Source organism: Syngnathus floridae, chromosome 4 (assembly GCF_059516105.1).
Source record: "Syngnathus floridae isolate MCC-2025c chromosome 4, RoL_Sflo_1.0, whole genome shotgun sequence".
Lineage (NCBI taxonomy): Eukaryota > Metazoa > Chordata > Actinopteri > Syngnathiformes > Syngnathidae > Syngnathus > Syngnathus floridae.
In genome coordinates this window covers 1,671,083-1,687,455 of record NC_142416.1, presented here as the reverse complement: position 1 = coordinate 1,687,455, position 16,373 = coordinate 1,671,083, and positions in this window count along the sequence as shown.

Genomic DNA, 16,373 nt, shown 5'->3' with positions numbered 1-16,373 from the left:
ACTTATCGTGATGTGTTAAATCAATTACTGTTAGACATTATTTGTCTGATAATCTACCAAATCTTTGAATTGAAGAATTTGTGATTTAATTAATAGCTTGTTGTTATGTTAAGGGTAATCAGACTTGTATATAATTCTAATGGCCTTCTTTTGAAAACTATTCTGAATTACAACTTTGGATCTTATATTACTTTGCAACAATCTACTCCGTGACAGATTAGGCAGTATAATCACATATGTTAACTTCAGTGCCCACACTGTATTTATTTATGGTTATTTGTTAAATCAAGTACAGTTAGACATGAAATAGGAAGTGTTTAACATAAATGTTATGGCTACTCACCATTGTAGCTCGCTCCTGGTCAATGATACGAGCCTCTTCTTGCAGTGGAAAACTTGCAGCCAACAAACACCGTGGAACCTAAAGGAATGAAATTAAACATTAACATTTCGCCTCGACCAATTTTCACACGTACAACGCAACGCGGCTACACTTCTGCTATTACAAACGTAAATCTCCTTAAACACAATGAGTGTTACTTACCGTGTACGCTCTAGACGGTCCAGTTGCAAGCAGAAAATAAAGATATTTCTGTTGATAATCGTCGCTGCTCAGTGGCTCACGGCCATCGCGCCAACAGATTTGAATTTTGGCGGAGGTTCGGGCAATTACGTCATATCCACGGCACATGACTGCGACGTAATACCCGCTTATCTGAAACGGCAGTTAAAAGTAGAGTTACATCAAGTTTTCTTGGAACCTAAACGAATGAAAGAAAACTATCATTTGGCCACAACCAACATTCACAGATACAACACAACGTGCGGGGTTGGGGTTAAAGATTGAGTGAAGGGCCCTCGTTTTAAACTACTGTTTTGAAAAGGAGTGGGAACAAGTAAGACGTATTTAATTTATTTAATGGGAAGTAGTAAGACTTATTAAATTTATTTAATCTACTTTTCTTCCCAGGCAAAATTTGATGTGCTGCAATTCCAAATTTCCAAAGTGAATGAAGGAATGAAGTCCTTTAAATTATGATTTTGTATAAATACTAGGCATTAACACAAAATCGACGGCACAAAATGGGCAGACTTTACTTGTTTGAAAAGGACTGGTTACAAGACAGACTTTTTTAATTTATTTAATGGGAAGAAGACTTATTTAGTTTAATTGATCTATTTTTGTTCCCTGCCAAAATTCGATTTGCTGCAATTCCAAATTTCCAAAGTGAATGAAGGAAAGAAGTCGTTTAAATTATGATTTTGTTTAAATACTAGGCATAGACACAAAATCTACGGCACAAAATGGGCAGACTTTACTTGTTTGAAGAGGACTGGTTACAAGACAGACTTTTCTGATTTATTTAATGGGAAGAGGACTTATTTAGTTTATTTAATCTATTTTTGTTCCCTGGCAAAATTGGATTTGCTGAAATTGTATTTTGCCAAATCTCGATTTGAGACCTGATAGGAAGTATTAAACGCTTAGTTAAATCAATACAAGTTGGTAATAAGAGCGAGTAATGTTGGTTGAACCGATGAATGAAGGTTGAAAGCAATTTAAATTATGACTTTGTATAAATACTAGATATTAACAGAACATCTACTGCGCAAAATGGGCAGAGTTTACTTGTTTGAGAAGGAGTGGCTTATTCAAAACTAAGATTTATGTAATCTGTTTGTTCCCAGGCAAAATTGGATGTGATGCAATTCCAAATTTCACCACATGATGGTGCCCAATTTTGACTTCATAGGACATATTAAACACTTAGCTTGTTATTATGTTCAAGGTAATCAGATTTGTTTATCATTCTAATGGCCTCTTCAAAACTATTCTGGATTACTACTTTGGATCTATTCTACATTACTTGGCAACAACATACTCTGTAACAGATTAGGCAGTATAATCACATATGTTAACTTGAGAGTGCCCACACTCAATCTACTTATCGTGATGTGTTAAATCAATTACTGTTAGACATTATTTGTCTGATAATCTACCAAATCTTTGAATTGAAGAATTTGTGATTTAATTAATAGCTTGTTCAGGGTAATCAGACTTGTATATAATTCTAATGGCCTTCTTTTGAAAACTATTCTGAATTACAACTTTGGATCTTATATTACTTTGCAACAATCTACTCCGTGACAGATTAGGCAGTATAATCACATATGTTAACTTCAGTGCCCACACTGTATTTATTTATGGTTATTTGTTAAATCAAGTACTGTTAGACATGAAATAGGAAGTGTTTAACATAAATGTTATGGCTACTCACCATTGTAGCTCGCTCCTGGTCAATGATACGAGCCTCTTCTTGCAGTGGAAAACTTGCAGCCAACAAACACCGTGGAACCTAAAGGAATGAAATTAAACATTAACATTTCGCCTCGACCAATTTTCACACGTACAACGCAACGCGGCTACACTTCTGCTATTACAAACGTAAATCTCCTTAAACACAATGAGTGTTACTTACCGTGTACGCTCTAGACGGTCCAGTTGCAAGCAGAAAATAAAGATATTTCTGTTGATAATCGTCGCTGCTCAGTGGCTCACGGCCATCGCGCCAACAGATTTGAATTTTGGCGGAGGTTCGGGCAATTACGTCATATCCGCGGCATTTGACTGCGACGTAATACCCGCTTATCTGAAACGGCAGTTAAAAGTAGAGTTACATCAAGTTTTCTTGGAACCTAAACGAATGAAAGAAAACTATCATTTGGCCACAACCAACATTCACAGATACAACACAACGTGCGGGGTTGAGGTTAAAGATTGAGTGAAGGGCCCTCGTTTTAAACTACTGTTTTGAAAAGGAGTGGGAACAAGTAAGACGTATTTAATTTATTTAATGGGAAGTAGTAAGACTTATTAAATTTATTTAATCTACTTTTCTTCCCAGGCAAAATTTGATGTGCTGCAATTCCAAATTTCCAAAGTGAATGAAGGAATGAAGTCCTTTAAATTATGATTTTGTATAAATACTAGGCATTAACACAAAATCGACGGCACAAAATGGGCAGACTTTACTTGTTTGAAAAGGACTGGTTACAAGACAGACTTTTTTAATTTATTTAATGGGAAGAAGACTTATTTAGTTTAATTGATCTATTTTTGTTCCCTGCCAAAATTCGATTTGCTGCAATTCCAAATTTCCAAAGTGAATGAAGGAAAGAAGTCGTTTAAATTATGATTTTGTTTAAATACTAGGCATAGACACAAAATCGACGGCACAAAATGGGCAGACTTTACTTGTTTGAAAAGGACTGGTTACAAGACAGACTTTTTTAATTTATTTAATGGGAAGAGGACTTATTTAGTTTATTTAATCTATTTTTGTTCCCTGGCAAAATTGGATTTGCTGAAATTGTATTTTGCCAAATCTCGATTTGAGACCTGATAGGAAGTATTAAACGCTTAGTTAAATCAATACAAGTTGGTAAGAAGAGCGAGTAATGTTGGTTGAACCGATGAATGAAGGTTGAAAGCAATTTAAATTATGACTTTGTATAAATACTAGATATTAACAGAACATCTACTGCGCAAAATGGGCAGAGTTTACTTGTTTGAGAAGGAGTGGCTTATTCAAAACTAAGATTTATGTAATCTGTTTGTTCCCAGGCAAAATTGGATGTGATGCAATTCCAAATTTCACCACATGATGGTGCCCAATTTTGACTTCATAGGACATATTAAACACTTAGCTTGTTATTATGTTCAAGGTAATCAGATTTGTTTATCATTCTAATGGCCTCTTCAAAACTATTCTGGATTACTACTTTGGATCTATTCTACATTACTTGGCAACAACATACTCTGTAACAGATTAGGCAGTATAATCACATATGTTAACTTGAGAGTGCCCACACTCAATCTACTTATCGTGATGTGTTAAATCAATTACTGTTAGACATTATTTGTCTGATAATCTACCAAATCTTTGAATTGAAGAATTTGTGATTTAATTAATAGCTTGTTCGGGGTAATCAGACTTGTATATAATTCTAATGGCCTTCTTTTGAAAACTATTCTGAATTACAACTTTGGATCTTATATTACTTTGCAACAATCTACTCGGTGACAGATTAGGCAGTATAATCACATATGTTAACTTCAGTGCCCACACTGTATTTATTTATGGTTATTTGTTAAATCAAGTACTGTTAGACATGAAATAGGAAGTGTTTAACATAAATGTTATGGCTACTCACCATTGTAGCTCGCTCCTGGTCAATGATATGAGCCTCTTCTTGCAGTGGAAAACTTGCAGCCAACAAACACCGTGGAACCTAAAGGAATGAAATTAAACATTAACATTGGTTGGGAAGGGGGCACGGTTATGCAGCCGAGGAGTCCTGTGATCGGTGGGATGTAAAGTAGGCGTCGACGTCACGTCCGCGTCACGTGACCACGACGTGGCAGACGTCAAATAGCAACCGCTGTTTTGTTTAGTAGACTTACAGTTGTTATGCATTGACATAATGGCGCACACACCAAATAGATTTAAATAAATTAAATAATTCTTCTGCCCACTCTCTTTTAAACAAGTTAACTCTCCCCGCGGATTTGAATTCCGGCGAAAGTTACGCCCATCGACGTCACGTATGTCACGTGACCACGACGTGGCAGATGTCATATAGCAACCGCTGTTTTGTTTAGTAGATTTACAGTTGTTATGCATTGGCATAATGGTGTGCACTCAAAATAGATTTAAATAAATTAAATATTTCTTCTGCCTACTCCCTTTTAAACAAGTTAACTCTGCCCACGTCCATTGACGTCTTGTCTGCGTCACGTGACCACGACGTAGCGACGTCATATAGTAACCGCTGTTTTGACCAGTAGACTTAGTTATTATGCGTTGACATAATGGCGCACTGGTTAGCATGGCCACCTCTTAAGCATGATGATGCGGGTTCGACGCCTGATCAATGTTAGCATGGAGTGAGCTGAAGTGCATGGCGCTGAAGATTTGAATCTTTGAAATGCGCTGAGGTCTGACATATCAGGCAGAATGGTTTGCCATCACGTTCAACAAAAAATAGAAACTTTCCCACTCTGATTAAAACGTCCTGTGTTCATCTACGTATTTTCGTTTTGCTGTGCATCTTTTCCCTGCCATTTCGAGAGCCCAATTGACACTCATAGTTTAAAGAAATGTGTTTGCCCATCCTACTTTGTGGAATTTCACCACATGCGCTTTTGACCAAAATACCAAATTGAACTCAAGTGAAGCCAACACGCACAACCCCCCCCCCCACACACACACACACACACACACACAAATGTTGATATGAACATAAAAGAGCCGCATGCGGTTCGGGAGTTGCGGCTTGGCCAAACCTGTACTATACAACTTTATTTGTATAAAATTTTCACAACAGCTGTCACACAAACAAAGCGGGAAAAACCGAAGACGTGCGTGTTCCGCCCACGCTGGATTTATTTGCACCTTTGAAAAGACACCGTATTGCCGCAGATGTGGCAAAGAGTACTTTTGGGCATCTGAGACGGAAGGATGTCCAAAGCATCACGTCACCTGCTCTGGTAGGCATGGTGGTGGGACGTTGAGGTCAACCGCTTTGGGGTTGGCTGACTCTTTGATCGCAGGATGCCACACACTTGAAGACAGAAGCAGAAAAGCAGAGCTAAATGCAAAATGTACTCACCGGTGACTCCAATTTTTTTCCCCCCTGAAGAAACAGCTGGACGGGTGGCCCCGGCTGGCCAGTGGGACTCTTGTTATTCTGACCCTTTTTAGTGCGCGTTTGGGGCAACAACCGTTTTTTGTGGCGCTCTCTTCTGGTTCAAAAGTGCCCTGCATGTGAATTTGCTTTTCCTGCCTTCTGATTGGATGAGCGCCGGTGTGACGCGGTGCCTCTGTCACCGTGGCGGGGGGTATACGTTGGCATCGGAGCGTCTGCCAACGTCTGAGACCGGCTGGCAGTGTATCGGAGGTGTCGAGTGCGGTGCCGCTGGAGCTCACTCACCAGCTGGTGTTAGGGCCACAGAATGAAGGCCAAGGAGAAGAATAGAAAGAGAAACAGAAACTTCTCCTCCAATTGTTTGATTTGTCTCTTCTGAGCTTCGATGAATTCTTTCAGCTCTTTGTTCCTCTAGGACGGACAAATGGAAAGTGGCATTCAAAAGCCAGTAAGCGTGCAAGTAAGTGCCGGGCTGGCTTTGGGCCCTTACCTGTTGCGCGCTGTGCAGCAGATCCATTCTCTCTTGGAGGATGCAAGCGTCGCGCTCCCTCAACTCGCACATCAGGGCTCGCTTCCATTGGTCCACGGCGCTCCTAAGCTCTTCTCTCTGATCCGCCGTCAGCACGTCATTCACGCCAGCGTGGCTGGCTTTTTCGCCGTCCGTGGCGGGGCAGTCCCGCTGCGGTAGCGCCTCGTACAACATGGCCTCCAGCTCCAGGATCCTCTGGGCCGCAATCCTCGTCCATCAGTGGTCCGGCGGGAGATTTGAGGGCGGCTTACCTTATGAGCCTGGTCCATGGAACACTTCCTGAAGTCCAACTCTTCATCCAGGTAGCCCTTCTGCTTGCAGAACATATCCTAGCACAGTTCAAGGTCAGAATTGTTGGGGCACATTGCCGGAGTTCCCCTTGGCTGATGTCGCGTGTCTGTCTACCTTCTCACTTTCAATGTCCAACATCTTCTGTTGAAGTGCTGACTTGGTCACTTTGATGTATTCTAACCACTGAGGAAAGGCTGCTGTCACATAAGCAGAATGCGAGAGCGTGCGTGGACGTGCGCGTTACCTTCTCGGCTAGGGTGAGAAGGGTCCTGGCGTGAATCACGACCACCTGCTCCTCGTTGGTGAGATTCTGCAAGAGCCCAAAGGCACAGCGTCAACAAGCTTCTTTCAGCGCAAAGCCTTCCAAAAGTCACATTTGAGCCGCCGAGTCTCGTGGAGTGCGAACATAAGGAGTTCGACATACACTTACGGCGTTATAGCCCAGGATGTCCAGCTTCTTCATCAGATCACTGATGACGATGTCCGGGGGAAAGGCGCAAGGAGCAATGTAAGGTGTTCTGGGACCTCGGGTTAAGGTTAGGGTTGCGAGGGACGCCTTACGTACGCTCACGCCCTCGGCCTCGCAGTAGATCTGCAAAGGGCTGAGGCCGTCTGGGAAACGGACTTGCAGAAACTTCAAGACGGGGGAGCGCCACTCCCTCTCCTGAAAGGCAGAGGCATGCATCCGTCCGTCCGTCCGTCCGTCCGTCCGTCACATCTCTGGCCTCAACACGCTTGTGCGAGTCTTCCCACCTCCAGCTCCAGGATGCGGAACTCAAGCAGTTCGTTTTGGTCTCGGATATCCTGGATGTGCTCTTTCAGACGCGCTTCTTCCGCCTCCATCCGCCTGACCTGAAAAGACAGTCAGACCTCATCTGCGGGGCTTCCCGACAGGTGTGACGCCAAGCGACTCCGCCCAGCGCCTTTCTTTCCGTCACCTTTTCGGCCAACTGCTGATTGCTCTGACGCAGCAGCTGCTTCTCCTCCACCCACTTGACATTCTAGAAGAGACAAACGCGTGGACAGCTTTGGAATGTTGTGTCATTTTCATCCACAAATTCTTTGGTTGACTGGAAAATGACATTTGCTTTTCTCCGCATTTTCCCAGCCACGTTCGGGGGGGGGGGGGGGGGGGGGGGGTTGGTCCAGTAATGCCAGACGGATGAGTGACTGAAGAATGTAGCTATTTTGTCTGAGAAAAAGGTGTGCTCATTGATGAGCTTACCTGTCCTTGTTGCTTCAGCGCTGACTCCAGATCTGCTACTCTGCTTTGATAGTGACCCATTTCTACCATCAGCTTTTCTCTGGTCTGAAAGGAGGAGGAGGGAGGCTCCTCCTCCTCCTTTCAGACCAGAGAACACCCGAGGCTGGGTGAGAACGGGGAGGCTGCGACCCGGCCGGGGGTTGCGGGAAGGGGCGCCACCTTGATCTCCTTCTCGGCGTCGTAGTCCCCTTTCGCTGGTCTGGGCTAGCAGAGCGTAGGCTCGTTGCAGCGCTTGATATTCTTGCGTCAGCTGGCGGTAGCGAAGCTCCGCCTCTTCATGCACACACCAATGCAACACAGCACTAGTACCAGAATCAGTCAGACCGGCGACAAAGCACCCGCGACGCAAAGACGAGTCCGATTCCAGGCTGAAGAGGAATGTTTGGTGTCAATACGCTGGCAGAAATGGCGGGCTACCTCTTCGGGTTCCGTGTCGGGGGTTCTGTCGGTGTGAAAAGACAAGGACGATCCGTCCGAGTCCACCAACACGTCTTCGTCGTAGCCGTAAAATGTTTCGATGACCTGCGGGCGCGGAAGCAAACATCTCTCTGAACAAACTGAAGCGACACCTCACGATGAATCGACGAGAAGAACGATAGCGAGAAAAAGGCCATTTCATCTTGCGCAACACCAAGCAGCCGCAAACAAACAGACTCACCTTGCAGGACCTCACGCTTTGTTCCTCCTCAGAGATTCTCGACGTCGGTATCGTAGCAGCAAATCTCTCTCCTGTCGACACAAATAATCCGCCTTTGAGATTCTTTGGATGCAAAGGGAACGAACGGCTCCGGCGCAGAAACAAACGCGACTCACAATGACATTTCTGACATGAGCTCCTGTCTCCAGAGCCTGAAAAACACGTCACCGGCGATGATTGGAGGGACGCTCGTCTTTTCCAAAAGTGACAACTACAGGGTGTGTCAGGGTTTTCCAGATTATCTTTATCGTATCATTGTGTTGCTTTGACTTTGACTGCGACCTGTAATAAATAATATTATTTATCCCTTATTTATCCCTATCGCTTATCCCTTCCTACACAAAGTCGTAAAACACCCCTTGCTATGTTTTGACTAGAGGTCAAGGGCTTCCTCTATTCAATCCACTCTTACACCCACCCTGTTTCTCTTAATTAAAATGCTCGTGCAGGAGCCGAGAGTCAGACTTCATTCGTACAACGGATGGACTCTCCACCTGCAGGTGTCCAAAAGAACTTACTTGTCTCCCGTGTGGTTCTTGCAAAATAAGTTGGAGCGAGCGCAACTCTAACAGGGTGCATTTTGCCACTAGCTGCCTACGGACAATGACGTCGCGCTCGCGGCTCATGGTTGACGGGCTGAGCAGCCGGGCAAGTCCGTCATTTTCAGCGCACAGCGAGTGGCAAAGGCGCTGACAAAACGGGAGCTTTGAGCTGCTGAAAACGGCAAAACAAGTCTAAAGCGTGTTCAAACGCGTGCGCACAATGCTCCTGCTTGAAAGGTCGGAATTTAAGGGGCCAATTTTTTGGATGGCGGCCGCCGGCCAAGCTTTGGACGGAAAAGGTTTCCTGGCGACAGCGAGCGAGCGCGGCGCTGCCGTACGTGCACCGAGTCGCCTGCCTGAAGACCTTGGACAAGTCGTCGATGATGTGCCGCTGCTCCACAACTTGAAGGAACTCCATTTCACCGTCCTGCTGGCCGCAACCGCGGTCCAGGTCATTGAGCGAACTAGGCCTTCTCTGTGGAACACAAATGCAGTGGACTCTGTTGGCACGCCGCCGTTGTCCGCGTCGACTTACCAAGCTTGCCATCTCCTCGTTCTCCTGGGTGACAAAGCGCACTTTGTTTTCAAGGCGACACAGCACCAGCGAGAGTTCTTCATTCTTCCTGCTCAGGCGTTTGTTTTTGTACAGGAGTGGCAGAAACTGGCTTTCTGTTTCTCTCAGTCGCTTTAGCTGCAAGCATGAAGTGCGGGATGTGAAAGACGCACAACACGCGGGCCAGAACGTATCCATTCCTTTTGCATCGGTTTGAACGGAATCGTGGCTTTGGCTCCCAATAAAAGACATCTACCAGGCAACCGACTCGCCGCGCCGCTCAACTAATAAGCAAGCGCAATGGGTGCCTCGCTGGATGGCGCGCATCAAACGTAGCGCAAACCTTCAAGCGTGCCGTCAATAAATTACCAGTTCATTGCGCTCTTCAGAAAGCAGGGCGTTTCGATCCTCCAGTTTCCTGATGACTGCGCTGAGCTCAGCGATTTTCAGATGAAACCGTCGCGTGTCCCGATCCTCCTGAGACTGAAAACGCCCCGCAACACACACACACAAGCACTCGTTCAAAGTTCAAAACTGTTTTGAAGGCGGTGGACGTGGCCGGCCCCAGGGCTTCATCCAAAACACTAACCGCTCTGTCTTTCAGCTTGATCTCATCCGTCTGGATGTACAAACGGGGAGCGCTCAGGCAGGCGGGCAAACTCATTTGCCAGAATTGTGACAAAAACAAAGAGAGCAACCGGCCAATTTTTTTCTTGAATCGACTAGAACACCTTTGCTGTGACAAAAGCGAAGCGAGCAACCGGACATTTTCTTCTTGTGAAATAGAATAGAATAGAATGCCTTAGGTGTCATTGCACTGCAGGTATACAACGAAATTGGGAACATAGCCACGCACCGCGCATCTGATCAGTCCTACCAGTCGGCGGATCTCCCTCTCGCAGTCTCTCTTGGTTCGGCTCAGCTCCTCCCGATGCTGGTGATGAGCCGATCGGAGCTCGGCCGCTCGGGACTGCCAGGCCTGCTGGGCCGCTGCCAGGGCTTCTTCCGCGCTCCTGGTGGAGGCGACACCGCTCGGTCTCCCGACACCGCCGCGTCTCCTCCACCTCCGCCAGCAAAGCGCCCCCCCTCCTCACCTGAGCAGACATTGCGCCACACCGGGCCGTTGAGACCGCAACGGAGCGCCGCGACGCTTACTGGGGACAAGCTACACAATACGGTAGCGGCCGCATCGAAGCCCGACGTGGCGTGCGGATAGTCAGACACGGATAGAGCGGATCACCTTGTCCATGGAGCCGTCCCTCAGGCTGAGGACCAAGGCATTCAGTCGCTGGATCTCTCCATCTTTGATTTTGATCACTCTCATCAGCTCCATTTCATGCTGCCGCAGTAATGTCTCCCTGGTAATGGCTAACTCTTTCTGCTTCTCCTCATGGAGTTTGCTTTTGAGTTCCGTCATGGCGGCGGTGGCACGGTGGTGCTCCGCCCGCAGGTCCTGACTTCTCTCTCTCTCCAGACAGCTGACCTGACATGACTTAGACTTAGACAAACTTTATTGTCATCTTGTCTGCACATGGTGCATACAAAACGAAATTCCGTTGCATACGTCTTACAACAAAGTAGTGATATTGCAGTTGAATAGAAGTAACATATCCTATGAAAATATATATATATACATATATACTATATATATATATATATATATATATATATATATTAAAAATAAGTATAAAGTGCAGCAGTGATAATTATGCAATAGTGCAAGTAGGCAAAACAGTATTCAAGAGTGTGCAGAGGAATGCTAAACCATGTATTAAACTTCTATTTAAAGGGTTTATACAAGTTCAGTAAAGTTGGTAGTGCGAGATAGTGCAAGATAGAGGTCCGTAGTGTCATAAAGTACAGTTCTGTGAATGTGTGATGCAGAGTTCAGTTTAGAGCTCAACAGTTCTAGTGTTCAACAGTCTGATGACAGCAGGGAAAAAGCTGTTGCAGAACCTGGTGGACCTGCAGCGGATGCTGCAAACCTCTTCCCAGAGGGCAGCAGGGAGAACAGTCCATGGTGGGGGTGTGATGGGTCATTGATGATGTTACGGGCACGGGACATGCAGCGCTGAGATGAAATGTCCTGAATGGAGGGAAGAGGAGCCCCTATGATCCTCTCTGCTGTCCTCACCACTCTCCTCACGTTCTTCCAATCGGAGGCGGTGCAGCCTCCACACCACACAGAGAGACAGCTTGTCAGAATGCTCTCTATGGTGCTCCTGTAGAACGTCCTCATGATGGGTGGGGGCAGGTGGGCTCTCCTCATCCTCCGCAGGAAGTACAAGCGCTTCTGTGCCCTCTTGACCAGTGCCGTAGTGTTCATAGTCCAGGTGAGGTCTTCTGTGATGTGGACCCCCAGGAATTTGGTGGTGCTGACCACCTCCACAGCTGAGCTGTTGATGATCAGTGGAGCGTGGTGAGGCTGTTTTTTCCTGAAGTCGACGATGATCTCCTTCATCTTCTCCTCATTCAGGATCAGGCTGTTTTCTCTGCACCAGCCCACCAGCTGCTCCACCTCCTCTCTGTAGTCCAGGTCGTTGTTGTCTCTGATGAGCCCCACCACCGTTGTGTCGTCTGCTGACTTCACGATGTGATTGGTGGTGAACCTGAGGACGCAGTCGTGTGTCATCAGGGTGCACAGCAGGGGGCTCAGGACGCAGCCCTGAAGGGAGCCTGTGCTGAGGGTGATGACATCAGAGGTGTTCTGTCCGACCCGGACTGACTGAGGTCTGTTGGTGAGGAAGTCTAGCAGCCAGTTGCGAAGGGGGGTGTTGAAGCCCAGGTGTTCCAATTTTCCTACCAGATGCTGTGGGATGATGGTGTTAAACGCTGAGCTGAAGTCCAGGAACAGCCTCCGCACATGGGTGTTCTTCTCCTCCAGGTGAGCCAGGCTCAGGTGAAGAACGGAGGAGATGGCGTCCTGAGTGGAGCGGTTTTGCCGGTCGGCAAACTGGAACGGGTCAAATAATAGGGGGAGTCTGGAAACGATGTGACCTTTAAGCAGCCTTTCGAAGCACTTCATCATAACCGGAGTCAGTGCAACAGGCCGGTAATCATTAAATGAGGTGATTTGAGGTTTCTTCGGCACCGGAATGATGGAGGCAGTCTTAAAGCACGCCGGCACTGTGGCTTGGCCCAGCGAGGTGTTAAAAATGTCTGTGATGACCCCAGCCAGATGACTTGCACATTCCCTGAACACACGCCCAGGAATGTTGTCGGGGCCAGGGGCCTTACAGGGGTTGACTCTCCTCAGGGTCTTCAACACATCGGCGGAGTCAAGGCAGAGTACCTCCTCTTCCTGATGGGGGACAGTTTTAACTGCTGGAGTGCCGTTTAGTGCCTCGAACCTCCCAAAGAAGTTATTTAGACCATTTAGAAAGTCAGCATCAACTACACCCACCGGGGGGGGGGGAGGGTGAGTTGTAGTCTGTAATCGCCCGTATGCCTTGCCACATACTCCTGATGTTTTTGACGTCGTGGAAACGATCCTGAAATTTTCGACTGCGGTCTCGCTTCGCTATCCTGATGGCACGGTTCAAGTTGGCTCTCGCTGTCCTCAGTGTCTCCTTGTCGCCAGACTTGAAGGCAGAGTTCCGCGCTCGTAGCGTTTGACGTACCTCCTCAGTCATCCAGGGTCGTTGGTTGCCCCGGGTGATGATATTCTTAGTGGTGCTGACGTCCTCGGTGCATTTGTTGATGTAGGCTGACACAGTCATGGCACACGCATGTCTAATCTACATCGGGAAAACTGGGAGGGAGGGAGGCAGGCAGGGAGGCAGGCAGGGAGGCAGGCAGGGAGGCAGGCAGTGTCTGTCTGTTGAGGTTTTCACCTTGTTCTTCTCCTGCTGAAGTTCTAACTGGACGTCCATCAGTTTGGTTCTCAGCTCGTCATTGGCGGCCTGAAGGGCGTCCGTTCGCTCCGCCTTGGCCCGCCCTGCCGGAGCTCGTTTGGACATCTCTTACTCGAGTCTCGCCCGGTCGTCAGTCAGAGATCACAACATTTGTACCTGGAGAGCACAAACGCAGCGCTGTTTTCCACTGGCTTCGAACTCAACTTCAATCGGTACCGTAACTTACAACATCATAAACATAGAACTAGCTTGACTTATTCATTGAATAAATGCATTTGGTTCTTCAAAACTGCATCACGCAACATAGCGTGACCGAGACGGCCGTTATCCACCTGCGTGAAGTTATTTGGTGAAATGAATGAGATGTTTAAGACACCATCGTTCTGTCTCTATGTAGATGAAGGTAAATAATCGATTGCTGAAGGTCCAAAGGTGTTGTGATAAACAAATAAACATATTAGTGATTAGTGACATATTTGTGATAAACATATTAGGCAGGATAATCACATATGTTAACGTGACTGCCCACACTGTATTTATTTATGGTTATTTGTTAAATCGAGTACTGTTAGACATGAAATAGGAAGTGTTTAACATAAATGGAAGACGAAAGGGGTACTCACCATTGTAGCTCCTGCTGGTCAATGATACGAGCCTCTTCTTGCAGTGGAAAACATACAGCCAACAAACACCGTGGAACCTAAAGGAATGAAATTAAACATTAACATTTAGCCTCAACCAACATTCACAGATACAACGCAACGCAAACTACACAAACGTAAATCTTTTTAAACACAATGAGTTGTACTTACCGTGTACGCTCTAGACGGTCCACTTGCAAGCGGAAAATAAAGATATTTCTGTTGATAATCGTCGTGTTTGTATCCGGTGTCTCGCTCAAGGCCATTGCGCCCACAGATTTGAATTTTGGCGAGAGTTCAGCCTATTGACGTCATTTCCGCGGTGTAATACCCGCATATCTGAAACGGCAAAGTTAAGAGTAGAGTTAAATAAAGTTTTTAGTCAACGCAATAATTTACAACCATTGACCAGTCGAAATAATCGTCGAAATTTGGCGTCTGTGGCTGGAAGCAGACGCCGAGTTCGACATTCCTCCCAAACGCCACACTCCCTCGCTTTTCAGGGCTAAAAAAAAACAGTTGTAATTACCTTGTACGCTCTAGACGGTCAAGTTGCAAGCTGAAAACAAAAATATTTGCCTTGTTAGTCATCGTGTTACTAACAGCTGTGTCTTGTTTGCCAGAACTGCCGCTTTCCTACTTCCTGTTGCAAGCCACGCCCACGGATTATAATTTTGCCGTGACTTCCGCCTATTGACGTCATGTCCGCGTCACATGACTGCGACGTAATATTATCTAAAACTGTTTGTGCGGTATTGTGTTGTTCTGTGCGGTATTGTGTTATTCTGTGCGGCGTCGTGTTGTTCTGTGCGGCGTCGTGTTGTTCAGTGCGACGTCGTGTTGTTCAGTGCGGCATGGTGTTGTTCAGTGCGGCATGGTGTTGTTCAGTGCGGCATGGTGTTGTTCAGTGCGGCATAATGTTGTTCAGTATGGCATAATGTTGTTCAGTGCGGCATGGTGTTGTTCAGTGCGGCATGGTGTTGTTCAGTGCGGCATGGTGTTGTTCAGTGCGGCATAATGTTGTTCAGTGCGCCATAATGTTGTTCAGTGCGGCATGGTGTTGTTCAGTGCGGGATGGTGTTGTTCAGTGCAGGATGGTGTTGTTCAGTGCGGCACGGTGTTGTTCAATGCGGCATGGTGTTGTTCAGTGCGGGATGGTGTTGTTCAGTGCGGCATGGTGTTGTTCAGTGCGGCATAATGTTGTTCAGTGCGGCATGGTGTTGTTCAGTGCGGCATGGTGTTGTTCAGTGCGGCATGGTGTTGTTCAGTGCGGCATGGTGTTGTTCAGTGCGGAATGGTGTTGTTCAGTGCGGCATGGTGTTGTTCAGTCCGGGATGGTGTTGTTCAATGCGGGATCGTGTTGTTCAGTGCGGGGTGGTGTTGTTCAGTGCGGGATGGTGTTGTTCAGTGCGGCATGGTGTTGTTCAATGCGGCATGGTGTTGTTCAGTGCGGGATGGTGTTGTTCATTGCGGCATGGTGTTGTTCAGTGCGGCATGGTGTTGTTCAGTGCGGCATGGTGTTGTTCAGTGCGGCATGGTGTTGTTCAGTGCGGCATAATGTTGTTCAGTGCGGCATGGTGTTGTTCAGTGTGGAAAGGTGTTGTTCAGTGCAGGATGGTGTTGTTCAGTGCGGCATGGTGTTGTTCAATGCAGGATCGTGTTGTTCAGTGCAGCATAATGTTGTTCAGTGCAGCATGGTGTTGTTCAGTGCGGCATGGTGTTGTTCAATGCGGCATGGTGTTGTTCACTGCGGGATGGTGTTGTTCAATGCGGGATCGTGTTGTTCAGTGCGGCATAATGTTGTTCAGTGCAGCATGGTGTTGTTCAGTGCGGCATGGTGTTGTTCAGTGCGACATAATGTTGTTTAGTGCGGCATAATGTTGTTCAGTGCGGCATAATGTTGTTCAGTGCGGCATGGTGTTGTTCAGTGCGGCATGGTGTTGTTCAGTGCGGCATGGTGTTGTTCAGTGCAGGATGGTGTTGTTCAGTGCGGCATGGTCTTGTTCAATGCGGCATGGTGTTGTTCAGTGCGGGATGGTGTTGTTCAGTGCAGGATGGTGTTGTTCAGTGCGGCATGGTGTTGTTCAGTGCGGAATGGTGTTGTTCAGTGCGGCATGGTGTTGTTCAGTGCGGCATGGTGTTGTTCAGTGCAGGATGGTGTTGTTCAATGCGGGATCGTGTTGTTCAGTGCGGCATGGTGTTGTTCAGTGCGGCATGGTGTTGTTCAGTGCGGCATGGTGTTGTTCAGTGCGGCATGGTGTTGTTCAGTGCGGCATGGTGTTGTTCAGTGCGG